Genomic DNA, 15442 nt, shown 5'->3' with positions numbered 1-15442 from the left:
GTTGGGCAACCTGCGCTAGGTATTCGGTAACTTGTGTCAATTTTGTGTATAGAAGATTGCAGATGATTCTCAAGAGTACTCATCACCCGAGGACGTGTGAAGCGTCAGGAAGGCCGTGTCGTAGAATATTGATTGTCATGTAATTACTTAGTAATCATTTTAATAAAACCAAATAATAATAACAACATTAATTTTAAATGTAACAAATTATAATTTGATTTATTGTAAATGTCTAGTTATGTTATAAAATAGTTTGCAGTAAGTAAAAGGAGTTGTGGGCAGGCCTCCTACTAGGTGGACCGACGATCTCGTAAAGGTCGCGGGAAGAGCCTGGATGCGGGCAGCGCAGGACCGTGCATTGTGGAAAACCTTGGAGGAGGCCTTTGTCCAGCAGTGGACGTCATTTGGCTGAAACGAACGAACGAACGAAAAGGAGTTGTATTGACCGTACCGAGACAGGTCGGGCGCTACCTGCTAGCCGGTTTGGGTGGGGATGGCTGTATAAAAGAACGAGCACGACCGTAGTCGTGGCATTCTGGCCTTACCCGCCGCTCGGTATTGTTGTCTCGGTCCTGTGTGTGAGACTGCTCGAATATTATTATTGTTATTATTGTATTCTTACCGAAATACAACAATCTATAGTGTAAAAACTATACATCGTTTTATTTAACTTCCTGGTGAAACATAATGTCCTGCCCCTTCTGACCGTTCTCCGACAGGTATATAAATATAAGCTGCGAGACAGTCCCAGAAACTGCTCTGATTAGCTGTTATATTTATGCAAGCGCGAGTCAGTCCCATAAACTGCCCTGAATGCTTGTAACCAATAAATTATGTATTTGTAAAAAAGGTAATATGAGTTTTATGTATATTTTGCACCGATTTATTTAAATCACGGTTGAAATGATTTTGTTCGTAAAAATAGGGTAGGTGTGATCGCCGCGCGCCGTTGAATGTTTGCGTGTGGAAGAATGCAAAAATAAGATGTTTAGGTTACATACCTGGTAAGTCTTTTTGGTAATTCCGGGGGTAATTCCGGAGATGTTGAGCTATTAGAACTATCGACACTATCACGGTTTCGATGTTTAGCACGTTTTAATTTACGTTCCAACTTTTTTTTTTTCCTACTAATGTGTTCGAAATCGTTGGAACGGCGTCTTTTTGGCATGGTTTAATGTAAATAGAGATGAAATAACTGTATTTAAGTTCGATGTGAAACAAGATAAAGAAAGTTAGTGTTGAGCGGTTGAACACTTGAACGTGAATGACGTACCTGTGAATACGGGGTGGCCAGTAGGAGAAAATGATACCATACGACAAAATTTACTTTTATTATAATTCTCTAAACTATTCAGTGCTTGAGTGGTGTCACTTACGTGTAACTACATATTGTAATACCTAATAATAAACAGTTAATTTACAGAATCTATTCGGACGATGCACAAGCATAATAGATCTAACAACAATCTCATTAGAATGGTTGACATCTATTGGTTTGAATTTTGTAACGTGATGCAAAGTGTGGTTATATTGCTTTACAACGGTATCTAAATTATTTTTAAACCATTGATATCGACCGCATAAACTAAATACTTTGTAGAGATGAGATTTTAATGTTCTTATTACTCGTTCCACAATGGCTGCCTTTTTAATCGAGAACGTAGAATAATGATTTATGTTATATCTTTTAGTTAACTGTTTGAAATTCAAATTCAAATTCAAATTCAAATTTTTTATTGCATATTAAGTGTTTACAATTGGGTCTTAATCTAAACAATGAGCTTATAACTTAATAACCCGTTAATGGGTATTGCAATATTAGTGGTGAGAGAGGACTAGTCTAAACTTAGGTCTAGCTACTTACATTATGAGATGCCTTATCTTAAAAGAGTTTGTTTACTATTAAAGAATTCATCTTGAAATTATTATTAAAGAGTTCTTGAAAATTTTGAATTTAGTTTGGTTTTTTATCTCTATAGGTATTTTATTATAAATTTTTACTGACATAAATAGTGGGCTGCAGTTAAGTTTTTTAATTCTAGATTGTGGAAGAAAGAGTTTATCTTTATGTCGGGTGTTTAAATTATGAGTGTCTTTCCTCTTTAAGAAGAAGTGCATATTTTTAAAGACGAATGTGCATATTTCCAGAATGTATATCGATATGAGCGTGAGGATATTAAATTTTTTAAAAAATGGTCTGCAACTTTGGGTATTTTTAATTTGGGCCATAATTCGTATACATTTCTTTTGTTGTAAGAACAGATCATTAACATTGACGCTATTCCCCCATAGGATTATGCCATATTTGAGCCATGAGAAAGCATACGCGTAATAAGCTGAAAGGGCTGTCTTCATATTGGTACTTTGGTTAATTTGGAAAAGGGCATAAGTAAAACGAGATAGCTTGGTTTGAATTTTCTCTATGTGAGATTTCCAATTTAAGTGACTGTCAATATTTATTCCTAGTAGGTTTAACGTGTCTACGGTTTCTATTTTTTCATTGTGGTATTTGATAGATATGTTTAATGGTGATTTATTATAAGATCGATATTCCATTATTTTAGTTTTTTTTAAGTTTATTCTGAGATTGTGGTTTTCAAGCCATGCAATTACGTTTTTTAATGTATCGTTAATTAGGGTTTCATGGTTGGTTTTATCATCAGATTTAATAAGTATTGATATATCGTCTGCGAACAGTACCGGTAGTGTTAATTCTTTGTTTAAGCATTTCGGGAGGTCGTTAATGTACAGAAGAAAAAGTACGCAGCCTAACACGCTTCCTTGAGGGATAGATCCATTTAGGTGTTTCACCGCTGACTGTACTTTTTCTAGCTCGTTGGTTTCTCTATTGTAATAATCGATCTGAACGAAAGAATCGTTATAAAACTCAGTACCCGAATCTGTTTGCAAATTTTTAGGTTTTCGATTTGATTCGATAAATATACTATGTAATGCATTAGTAACATTTTGTTTGGACTTCGACTTCAATGGTTTCACCCATACATATTTTGACAAAGCATCAATTACAACTAAAACATATTTATATCCATTATTAAATGTCGAGTACTTCTGAAAATCTATGAGGTCAGCTTGCCATAAGTCATCAATTCCTCTAATAATCGTATGTCGACGGATAAAATTTCTTCTTGCTGGTTTGTGAAACTCATTCACCAGATCTTGTTTACTCATTCTTGATAGATTTTGCAGCAATCATCTGATCAATTTCTTTTTTGTGTAATAATGTGCAGTTAAATTATTAGTAGTTATTTTTAGGGTTCCGTACCTCAAAAGGAAAAAACGGAACCCTTATAGGATCACTTTGTTGTCCGTCCGTCCGTCTGTCAAGACCCTTTTTCTCAGGAACGCGTGGAGGTATGAAGCTGAAATTTATATCAATTACTCAGGTCTACTGTCCCTTGAAGCTGTGAAAAAATCAAACTTCTAAGCCAACGCAATCAAAAGATACAGCCGTTTATGCCGCAAATTTTCGACACTTGCAAGGGAATCAAAACCTACAGGGTGCTTCCCGTGAACTCAGAATCTTGAAATTTGGTACGAAGAAACGTCTTATAGCATAGATAAAGGAAAAATTACGAAAACCATAAATTTTTAGTTACATCACATAATATATTTTTTTAAAATAATTTTAAACTTACTACCCATTTCCTCATAAACGCGTAGAGGTATTAAATTGAAATTCATACCAAATACTCAGGTCTATAATACCTTTAAGTTGTAACAAAATCAAACTTCTATGTCAACGCAATCAAAAGAAACAGCAATTTAAGCTGCATATTTTGAAACTCGCAAGTACTCGCAAGGGAATCAAAACCTAAAGGGTACTTCCAGTCGACCTAGAATCTTGAAATTTGGCATGAAGCAACGTTTTATAGCACACATGAAGGAAAAATTCCGAAAACCTTAAATTTTTAGTTACATTACAAAATATATATTTTTTAATAAATATAAACTTATGAATTTCATTTTGCAATAAAAATACCATAGTTATGACTCGATTGTCGTAATGAACGAACTTTGTAAACCTTGCAGGTTTGTACGGAACCCTCGGTGAGCGAGTCCGACTCGCACTTGGCCGGTTTTTTTCCAAATTATTAAGATACTTTTTTATATTACTTTGAATGGTTTTCAATTCATTTTTTACATCTTGGACACATTTATCCACATACTCTTTATTAACAGCCTCGTCATCTTTTTCTGGAGTTAGTAGTCCTTTTAGTCTCGATGATTTTAAGTCAAAGTCACCTGCATCTGACTTTACTATTGTGTCAGTAAGAATATTCGCAAATTCAGACAGTCGTAAACGCTTATGAACGTGGTGACCAAATTTATCTATATTCATTGCCGTCTGCTCGGCTTCTGTAGTGTAATGGTACTGCCAAACCCTCCCGTTGGAAGCTTTATATATTTAATATCTTTTATAATACCAGCTTCATGCATTTCCTCTATTATTGCATAAATTTCATTATATACTCCAGTGTTACCAGCTGCCCATGATCCAAGTAGTAATTTTAACCTTTCCACTAATTCATTTGGATCATCCCAATAAACCAAATCAGTATTCTTCTTAACTTCTTTTAATATATCAATTCCTTCACCTTGTGTGAGACTTTCTACACTACTTGTATGACTTCTTGAGAACTTAAACAAAGGTTTGATCACGTTCATAATTATATTTAAATCCTTTGTTACTGTTTATAGGTTTAGATGGATCGTAGTTACGTTTGTGTGCATTGGTATCCATAAGTACTAATTTGTAATTTTGTAAGTCCTCATTTGTAATATTTTTTAAATTTGGTGTCTTTTCGTACAATAATTCTTGTAAGCCTTGAGTTTTTTTAAGGTTACGATTTCCAATTTTTAAAACGCGGTCATCATCATAAACACGCGTATTGCCAAGCATCAATTTTCCCTTTACATTTCTAATACCATAAGGCACATCTTTCATCACTTCAGATGACACCGACCAGGATAAAGAATCGTTATTGATACTTGGTGATGATTGAAGTGATTTAAATGAGTTTTCATGAACATCGTGATCCACTGAGGGTGATGTAGTCAAGGTTTTGTCAGATGATTTGTAATTGTCTTTATCTATGTTATATTCATCATCATCAGGTTCTTCATAATCTTCAGTAGACGTATTTGATGCTTCGGTTTCGCTGTGTTTAGTTCTTTTAGCTTCAGCTATTGGATGTTGCTCTGATCCTTCATTTATAGGACGTTTATCACCAGTTTGATTTGTTAACAGTTTTAGTGGGTTAAAGATAGGTTTAAATATCGCATTTAGAGTCATGTCATTTGAATTTTGTACATCCTTTATCATTTTTACCTTTCTTTTTACAGCTGCAGCAGATTTTACTATTTGTTCCTTAAGGTTTCGTTCCATTGTTAAGAATTCCGCTCTGTTTGACTTCTCTAATGAAACTGAATGGTTGGTAACGTTACAGCTATATAAAAAGTTTAGTCCATTACTATGAATGTATCAAACTTCATGCGATAACAGCCTTTGTTTCGTTCACAATCCTTATTGATGACCACATAACTATAAGGTTTACTCCACACAGTTGAACACATTTCACGAAACTGCATCCATGACATATCAGACCCAACATGTTCATCGTAAACGTGTCTTAGATTTACATCATCTTGCTTGAACAATATAATAAGATTAGCATTATCTCTTACTAGTTGTTTGGGTATTTTAGTGCAAGTTTGATTCATATAAAAACAATCAATGTTCTTATGTCGACCCATAGCGAAATAATCGCGTATATTGTTTTGGTTTTCACAAGCAACATCGTCAAATATGATAATTGAGTCAGGCAACGCTTCGTGGGGACTTAAAATTTCACTGTTATGATTATACTTGTAATAAGATGTGCCGGCAACATTTTCCAATACTTTTTCTAAAAATACGGATTTGGGTTGGTATAGTGACTTTGAGTATACATAAAGATTACGAAAACGTGGTCCATCCTTATGTAATAAAAGACTATTAACTAAATTAGTCTTCCCACAGTTCGATGGACCACACACGATACTGCGTATAGTATTTGGCAATAAATTCCCATGACGCCTAGTTTTATTCGATTCTGCAGGACAGATGCATTCTAATTTGAGTGATTCTTTTTGTTTCAGAAATCTCATTACAGTTTTTACTCGACTGTTCTGGTTGATGGATTTAAACGAAATGATGGAAAAACAGACACATCAATAAATTAAAACTAGGTAATGGCTGTCCACCGATATTGTAGGTATTAGTTACCATATTGTATAGAATGAACAGAACATAACAACGAAAGTATGTAGAAACTTATTATGTTAGTTGAAAGAGTGAACACAAAATCCATGAACGTCTTGTATAATAATGGACAGGATGGATCAGCGGAAGGTTGTGTAGGCAAACGAGTTTTTGAAATAATTAGTGTATGTGTGTACGTGTGTGATATTTTTCAACTGTGCATCGTTTTTATCATCAGTCGTTGAAAGCATTTTATCATGTCATTAACCTAAATTGGGGAGGCTAAATCGCGACGCCGTTTTTAAAGGCGTCGTGAGCTAGCCTTCCCAATTTATTTACTACTGTTGTGGTCAATCATCAGTCATACCTCTAAGTATAGAGCTAATATAAACAAAAATGTTGATGAGATTGACGCTGTTATAGAAGTGTTAGTGATTGATGATGTATAGCAGACTTCACTGACAATGGACGATTTGACACCGATATTGATTCGATATTACAATTTATTAAAGACATTCTGATCTTGAAAGCTTAATTAATAATAATAATTCTTTATTTTCTCCACAATCTAAATCTAAAGGTTTACAATGTAAGGTGATTATCTTAAATTACAATTAAATGTAGTGGACAGACACTTAGATTGCGGGAGACTGGTGTCTGAGCTAGGCTGCGAGCCTGTATTACAGAACACCAGGACTCTCCGCTCTCGACGTGACCGACTAAAACCTGACCTGTGTGTGTATATGTGTAAGTATGTATGTGAATGGGAGAAGTGCTGGAATGAGAGTTGTGTACTTATCTATCAGCATGAAGGAACTTTTCAGTTTCATTATAGTTCAGAGTTTGTAAGAATTTTGTTACCTTTATTTTACACTCATGCTTAGTTAGGGGGAGGATATCCAGTTTACGTTGAAGTTGATTGTACAAGAAGGGGCCTAGGTAACAGAAAAAGCGTTTAGCGAAACTAGTCTTGAAAGATGAGCGAGCTACAAGATAATTTCGTCGTGACTGCGAGATATTAGGGTCATACTCAATAGCCCCGTGCTGCTTCATTATAGTAAGCAGAATAAAAAGCTGGCGTACAGATAATACTTCACAGTACTGGAACAGCTCGTACGTCGGAAAAAGCAAAGGCTTGAACGTACAGACCTTTAAAACTGCTCTCTGAGCTCTCTCTAACACAATCATGGCAGTCATACTGGCGCCACCCCAAGAGGTAATGCAATAAAGTAAGAGAGACTGGCAGAGAGCTGTGTAGACCTTTCTAAGTCAGGCTCAGCGACATGGCGCAAGGATCTAAACACAAACATGAGCTTTCGTAACCTGCCGGAGGTGGTACTGATGTGCTGTTTAAATGTAAGCCTATTATCAATAATTACCCCCAGGTATTTGATTTGAACGGCAGAAGAAAGTTTGAGGCAGTTACAGTTGAGACTGGGTGAATTGGCATGGTTGTGGGAAAATAAGTTAAGATTGCTTAAGATATTTGGGGAAACGGAATTTATTGAAAATGTCATATAGTGGGTCTTTTGGATATTTAGGGTAAGTAAGTTATGTCGGAGCCATAGAGAGACAGTATCTAGCCCCGCCTGAGCATTAAGAAAGGCTTCCTCCCAGGTGCGACCCGTAAAGATAAGTGCAGTGTCATCTGCATAAGAGATGATTTTGCAGTGCGGTATACTAAGTGCGCACAGGTTGTTGATGTACACCAGGAAGAGGGTGGGGCCCAATATACTTCCCTGAGGCACACCGTACTAAATGGGCAGTTCAGAACTTATAATCCCATTTATAGTGACACATTGCCTTCGACCGGAAAGGTAACTACGGAACAGTTTGAGTTGGACTCCCCTGATACCCATCCTCTCCAGCCTGTCCAACAGAATGGGGACGGAGACCGTGTCGAAGGCCTTTGCAAGATCAAGGAAAACTGATAGACACTTCTTGCCTTTATCCAGGTTACCAGCAACATGACCTGTAAGATCGTGTACAGCATCGGCTGTCGATCTTCCACTTCGGAAGCCGTATTGCCCAGGAGCTAAGAGGTCATTTTGTTCCAGAAAATTTGTCAGCTGTTTGTTTATTATTCTCTCTAAAATTTTTGACAGTACTGGTAGGATGGAGATCGGACGATAGTTGTCGGCACGGTTTCGGTCCCCAGACTTGTATATTGGATGTACCAGAGCTTTTTTAAAGGCATCAGGGAAGCAGCCCGAAGATAAGCTGATGTTACAAATGTGTGTAATGTAGGGGATGAGCATGTCTTTGCATGTCTTAATTAATTTGGTTGGAATATTACCCCATAGCACAGCCCTCCCTGAGTGACATAATTATGGAATTGACTTCTTCGGCGGAAGTATCAAGAAGAACAAAGGATTGATTTGGTGAATTGGTAGTTGAGAAGACAGGTGGGGTGGGGAGGGACGTCTGAGAAATATTTTCGGCCAAAGATTTACCAACACCAGCAAAGAAGACGTTGACATGGTTAACAGCTGCAGTGGGCGAGGACAAGCCAGTAAGAAGGTGGTCAGCAGTGGAGCGTGTCTTATTAAGGTAGGTTATATCCTTGATCGCATGCCACAGCTTTTTGCTATTTGTTCCGGCTTTACTAATGAGTTCCCTTTCATATGCCCTCTTCACTTACGATTTAGGATCTTCGGGCGGTTTGTCACCTCCCTTTGGTATAATTTTAATAAATCCGCGACGCCATATACTCGGAAACACGCCCTCCGAGATACAACGAGTGAAAACATTAAGAATATCCGTTCCGGCTGTTTTACACGCTGCTTTAATCATTTTATTTGATATTTTATCTTCGCCCGATGCTTTGTTTAAGGGTAAACTATTTACTATATCGTAAAACTCATCAAGGCTAGGAATAGAAGACACAGGCGACTCAGGCAGCACCGCAATAGCATTTCTGACGTCCCGATGATAATCGTTATCGTCAGACACATTATCGTCGGGTATAAGCGCGTTAAGAAGAGCACCTGTTGTTTCCTCTACACCCACCGTATGAGTGTTGTTAATTTTTATGTTAGAAATATAAGCAATATCTAATTTACGGTTAGCTTTGAATTCATGATATATCGGAGACCACGGACCCTCTTTTTCTAATCTCTCGACTGTTTTCCGCAGTAACACGCCCTTGGCTTTAGTTACAGCAGCTCGATAATGGGACCTGGCAACCCTCAAAGAACATAAAGCATTTTCATATGCATCCCCAGTAACATTTGCCTTTCGAAGTGTGTTAAGCTTACGGCGAGCCCGGCGAAACTTCTTCCTAATTTCTACCAGCGATTCATTCCACCAATCACATCTACGTACACCTCTAGTTGGAGCGCGACCAATCGCAACATCTGCACAATACGTAAAAGTATCGGACATAATTTCTGCACTATCAGTCGCGCTCAGGTCGGCACGAGTAAAATCTTTGGCATGAGACGCAAAAAGAGTACTGAAAAAAGCCCAGTCGGCCCCACGACATTTATATCTATAGTTGTTGTTGCACTCATGAACTGTGTCTTGTCGCGACATTGGTTTAAACTCGTACACTATCAAGCGATGATCACTACAAGACGCGTCGGGGAGGACACGCCACCTATCCAGCATGTCGATTCTATAAAATTCTAACAAAAACTCCCTTCACCCAACGATGTCCAGAGTCCCTTCACATAAGTTACAAAATGACCTTGATTCGGCATTTCTCAGCGCGAGTGATGAGAAGTGAACAGTGGCCTAGGGATTGACATACGCAACAAAAATGTTAGTCGAGTTTTTCGATTCAAGTTTTTTATTTAAAATGTTGGGATTTTGGCACAAAACTTGAAGTCATTATTTATTTCTTTAACTTAAATGTCATAATCTGAACAAATTAAGGCAGATTTTACGTTAAAAACTAGAAATCTCTAATTCATAGCATATACATAATCTGTGCTCTTACAAACGAAACAAAATGTCAAATTTACGTGTTGATTGTTTACGTTTGATGTTATTGATGTTTGAGATTGAGAAATTATCTTAAAGTAAGTATACATTTGTGTTTGTGAAAGTTTTATACGATATTTTTAAGTTACTTAAGTAATAATCTAATTAATTAAAATGTTTCAGTCAAATGAGGCACGATCCTCTCACCCATCGTCAGTCCAAGTTGAAACTGTTCGAATTTATGTAAAAAAAAAAAAGAAACCCTGGCTTAGCAAAGGATTTCTTGAGATACACACCATTGAAGCCATTAAACAGAATAAAAATACCACATAACGAGGTTGGCAGCTTCAGTAGGAGGAACAAGCCGTGCGTTAAACACTAAACATTACAAACAATGAACAAAGGCCAAGGTTAGTATCCGCTTATCAACATGGTTGACCCACTTAACATTCTTTAAAAGCAAACCACAAGATGTGCAACGAATGTTGGTTTTTTAAGTGTGCTCGTTGGATTCATTAACCCCACCGAAATCGAAATTAAGAGTAATGCATGATTTTGTTCTATTTTTTTTTATATGGTAAAGACCAGTCAGATATACAAATTATTATATATAGATTGTTTCGTATATAGAAAACTTTATCTTGTATGGATGTTATGCCATGCACATACTTATGTCACAAATGCCATTAAAACTTAATACATTATTTTTCATACTGTCTTTTTCAGCATAACATTCCACAACTCCTCCACGTACTGTTACTCCATCGCCGTCTCAACAGCGATCGGAATACGCGACATTTACTGAGAGATTCCTGAGGGTGGTAGAACAGCAGGACTTGCAGACATTGTGTGGAACGCAAAGCGGAAAGAGAAGAGACACTGACTGAAGCCCTGACTGAACTGGGAAAAGGATTGGAAGCTTTAGCAGAAGCTAATAAATGGATTAAAGATAAAATATTACTACAGCTTTATTTGTTTAATTTCTTTACTACATATTTCTATTACTGTGCCCCTCAGAAAGTAATGATAATTAGAGGTACCTAGTCTTAATAATTATTTTAAATACGAAATACATTTATACATAGGTATATTTTATTATTCAAAATAATTAAGATAAAACAAAAATTTTAATGAAAGTTTGTACATATCCACACTTATTATTCTTTTAGGTACATACATGGAGATGTAAAATGTTTGATTTATAGTTTGCAGAATATGAGTGCTTCTGGGGAATTATCTTCGGTACCACTCACTGGTGTCATTAGGCAGGCGCATGGAGCATATCTTAAATCACCTAAAAAAAAGAACACAAGCATCAATCACACATTACAAAAATTAAAATTGCCTCACATCCTAAGTAGTAGTGACTCACCAAGCAAAACCACTTCATCACCAGCCTTTGTACACCTCTTAAGTGGTTTTTTTACTATAGGTAGGTAGATACAGTTATTAAAAATAAATCAGACTTGCATAGCACCACCATTCCACCATATTAAGTTGGATCCGCATTTGACTTATTTAGATCTTTATCTGTTATCTGAAAAAAGAAATAATATTAGAAGACACATTCTTCGAGTGGTGAGGTTACAATGACATAAGGGTGATCAAAGAACAGGAAAAAGACCTGCTCTATCACACAAGGACATAAGTTATTTATTGTATTAAATATAAGCTTAAGGACTAAATTTCCTTGCTAATGAAATTTTTGATTTTTAATTTTGATTTATATCAAACCCTAGTGGTTTTCAAAGCTATCTAAATGCAACTATCCCAATGTAATTTTCTAAAAAAACTATTACAAAATTGATACCTACCCAATTTACCTACCAATTGCACTTTCTTGCATGGTAACCTTTGCGACAGTAAAAACGTTATCGTTCTCTGCTGGTAAATTTATTAATTACTTTACAGATTACTGCCTTCAGCCAAAAATGACAAGGTGCTTAATATCTCTGAAACAAATCATTAAATTTATATAATTATAATATTATTCCAATGAGGACGAAGTATGTAATAAAATACAGACTCTAGCTACTGATACTGTATGAAGATCCATGTATTCATTGTTTGAAATCTATTTTATACTGTGTAATAATATCAATGTAATAAAAAAATAACTTTACATAAGCTTACCTTTACTCGAGTTGAAATCCAATTGCCTTTAATAAAGATTCGTGTCATCCCTAATATGCATAATTTAGTTCAAATAAATATCACAAAACTTATTTTTAACACATTTGAACACTAATAAATGTAATTTTATTGCAATTTTCTAAAACTCCGTCTATTCTCGCTCACAAAATACTAACTTTTTATTTGACATTTCGGAGCGCATTCGAGTGCGAACTGTCAAAAAAAAAAAGTCAAAAGTCAAAATTTCTTTATTTGTTTAGACTAATAAATAGTTCTTACAAATCGTCATATGCTCTTAAGGAGCCTCTACATGTCTCATAATCTTTTTACCCTACCAGCGCTTCGAGACCAACATTTGGCAAGTGCTGAGAAGAAGCGCCGCAACAAACTCAGTCACCACTGTCTGCCGGTTAATATAAATAAATAGAAATAGTAGTAGTAGGTACATTCGATTCAGGAGCAGTCAGTGTGTTTCGGAATGAGGCTGGAATTTCCTTACAGAATGCCACTCAAAACGTCATCCCATACAAAATCTCACGATCAATTAGTTCAACCCGCTGCCGCGCCGACAAGCGTAGCGCTAGAGTAAATTCGTGCCGACGATCGAGTTTATAGAATGCAAATCTAAAAACTCATCGCGGATTTAGTTGCGATGTCTAGGTGAAGGTTTTATAGAATCGCACTGCAGCTGGACGTCTGCGCTAGAAAGCGTGACGTCAATATGAGACTCGCCCGTTGGGCTACTGTAGGTTGGTGGTGCATTAGGGGTGTTGTGAATAACTAAGTTCATTTCAGCTATGAAGTCTTCCACGGCTGAGCGACGCTCCACATCAGTCGAGCGGAGCTTGCCGTGCCAAAGTGGAGATGACGCGTTCGCGTCAACTCCAATGATAACCCTACGCCCTGTTAGGGACTGTAATACAAAGCGTAGGTGGTGTAGATGAGGCCCAACCGGGTCAGAATATTGAAAGTAACAACTCACGACAAATATGGAGAAGGATGGGGAGGATACTTCCGCAACAGCGCAATGCGACGAAGAAAGGTTGGCAATAGACGTTATTGTGAGTGTAGACGCGCGTGACACATAGATACCGGCGCGTGCACTGTTATTAATTTGAATAGTTTTGCAGCGCACGCCGACACGCTGATATTGTTCTTGTACTAACACGAGATCTAAGTAGTATTCTACAATAAGTCTGTCCAACTCCAACGTAGCAATTTTATCGTTATGGAGGTTTAATTGGCCTATGGAGACTTATACAGCTAGCTAGCATAAACAGTATGTCGCAGACGGTCATGTGTACGGACACTAAAGTGAAACGCAAGTGCGCCACCTAGCGGCGAATCGGCGCAACACCGCTTTGGCGCGCTTTGACAGAGTCGTAACGGTCACGGCGGGACGGATCGAACTCACTTTCGCTCCGGACGCCGACAAGAGAAGACATCGTCACGGAACTGTCCCACGTTTCACCTAGTGCCTATTTTATCGCTCGACGAAGTCTAGATTGTAGTACTAAGAACTAAGTGCTGATTTTGAACTCTGTTTGACGATTATTAAAAGTGTTCGAACACAAGTCTCATTCTCATTGCACGATACCCTATTTCGCCCACAATATCTGAGGTTCGAATCCCTGACGAGCCGACAAGTATTTAATATTAGTTGTTCTAATTTTGCCTTATAACTCGGACAGTCGGGCGAACCGCTTAAATGGTCGTTTGGTTTTTTAAAACGTTTACATGCCGCGCAAACTGGCTTAAAGTCTTTGGCGGTATTTTTAATACAATCTTTCGTATCGTGGGCCTCGGCGCAATACCCACAACAGCTAGATTTTTCCGTGCAAAATTTCGCAACATGACCATATTGCTGACATTTCATGCAACGAACTATTTCTACGTCATCGTTAAAGCGACAGATAGCCCAATCAATAAAAATGTTTTCCTTTGTATTTATCAAATGTTTACGAATCTCGGGCTCGAGCTCTAAACCGATCCATTTTCTACCGTTGTTTAAAACACGACGACGAACTATTTTTGTTGACTTAATAAAATTGTCGTACCGACCTATTACATTACTTCCCTCATTAGGTAAACTGTTAGAGCGATTAGTAGTGCCGCGTTTGCTACCGGGTGGTTCAATTTTTCACGAGCAGCAGTTTGGCTTCACCGCCGGGAAGTCTACTGCAGATGCAGTAATATCTGTTAGACAAAAAGTGACGTCCTCGGTGGCAAAGTACGTTGTAGGAATATTCCTCGATATTTCAGGTGCCTTCGACAATGCTTGGTGGCCGATCCTGCTCTTAAAACTGAAAGTTCGTGGATGCTATAGTAATATATATTCACTACTGCACTCGTACTTTTGTAACGGTACAACTAAATTAAAACTCGGCCATCATGCTGAATCAAAGGTGCTCACGCGCGGCTGTCCCCAAGGATCGGTCCTAGGGCCCTACCTTTGGAATTTGGGTTTCGACGATTTTCTAGCATTACCATTACCCGAAGGCTGTTCGTTAACCGGGTACGCTGATGACGGTCTCCTTTTAATAGAGGCTGACACTAGATCAAAGCTTGAAAATCTAGCGGATACATGCTTGAATTTAATATCTCAATGGGGAGACAGGAATCGTTTGCAGTTTGCCCCTCACAAAACTTATCAGCTTCTATTAAAGGGTAATCTTAAGGTTTTGCCTCGCATTAAATTCAATGAAATAACTGTTAAAAAACGGGAATCTGTTTGCTATCTCGGACTAATTTTAGAGAAAAACTTTAGTTTTGTCGAGCACATTAAACAGATCGGTGAAAAAGCTAAAAAGAACTTGTATGCCTTAAGTCACATTTCAACCTCGACGTGGGGTCTAACGTTTAAAATCCTCCGAGTAATATATTCGGCCACTTATTTAAGCTCCATTTGCTATGGTGCACCAGTTTGGGCTGACAGAGCTACTATAGGAGCCGCTCGACGGAAACTACTCCAAAGTCAACGCCTTGCATTGATTTTTCTTTGCAAAGCTTACAGAACTGTGAGCACGGAGGCTCTGCCAGTCCTGGCTGGTGTACTGCCGGTCGACTTAGAGGTACAAAAGCGTGCGGCTATGTACTTCGCATCAAGGGAAAGTATCACCTCCG

At 37.6% G+C, this 15442-nt stretch overlaps 2 long non-coding RNA genes across 3 annotated transcripts; one reads left to right on the top strand and one right to left on the bottom strand.

Annotated features, from left to right (window-relative positions):
* The first annotated feature begins 10566 nt into the window (after positions 1-10566).
* LOC135086358 (uncharacterized) lies at positions 10567-11152 on the top strand. Its single transcript, XR_010260436.1, has 2 exons — positions 10567-10596; positions 10913-11152. It is a non-coding gene; the product is annotated as an uncharacterized LOC135086358 (long non-coding RNA).
* Positions 11153-11237: 85 nt separating this feature from the next.
* Positions 11238-12491, bottom strand: LOC135086365 (uncharacterized). 2 transcript variants are annotated; one of them, XR_010260446.1, is made up of 4 exons: positions 12320-12491; positions 12014-12138; positions 11559-11723; positions 11238-11480 (listed from the first exon to the last, which is right to left on the bottom strand). It is a non-coding gene; the product is annotated as an uncharacterized LOC135086365 (long non-coding RNA). The 2 variants fall into 2 exon arrangements; XR_010260445.1 differs by having other exon boundaries at positions 11238-11723; positions 12320-12489.
* Positions 12492-15442: the final 2951 nt, after the last annotated feature.

This window comes from Ostrinia nubilalis, chromosome W, assembly GCF_963855985.1.
Source record: "Ostrinia nubilalis chromosome W, ilOstNubi1.1, whole genome shotgun sequence".
NCBI classification, from domain to species: Eukaryota; Metazoa; Arthropoda; class Insecta; order Lepidoptera; family Crambidae; genus Ostrinia; species Ostrinia nubilalis.
Note: the sequence above shows the minus strand (reverse complement) of the source record. Positions and strands in the feature narration are given on the sequence as shown.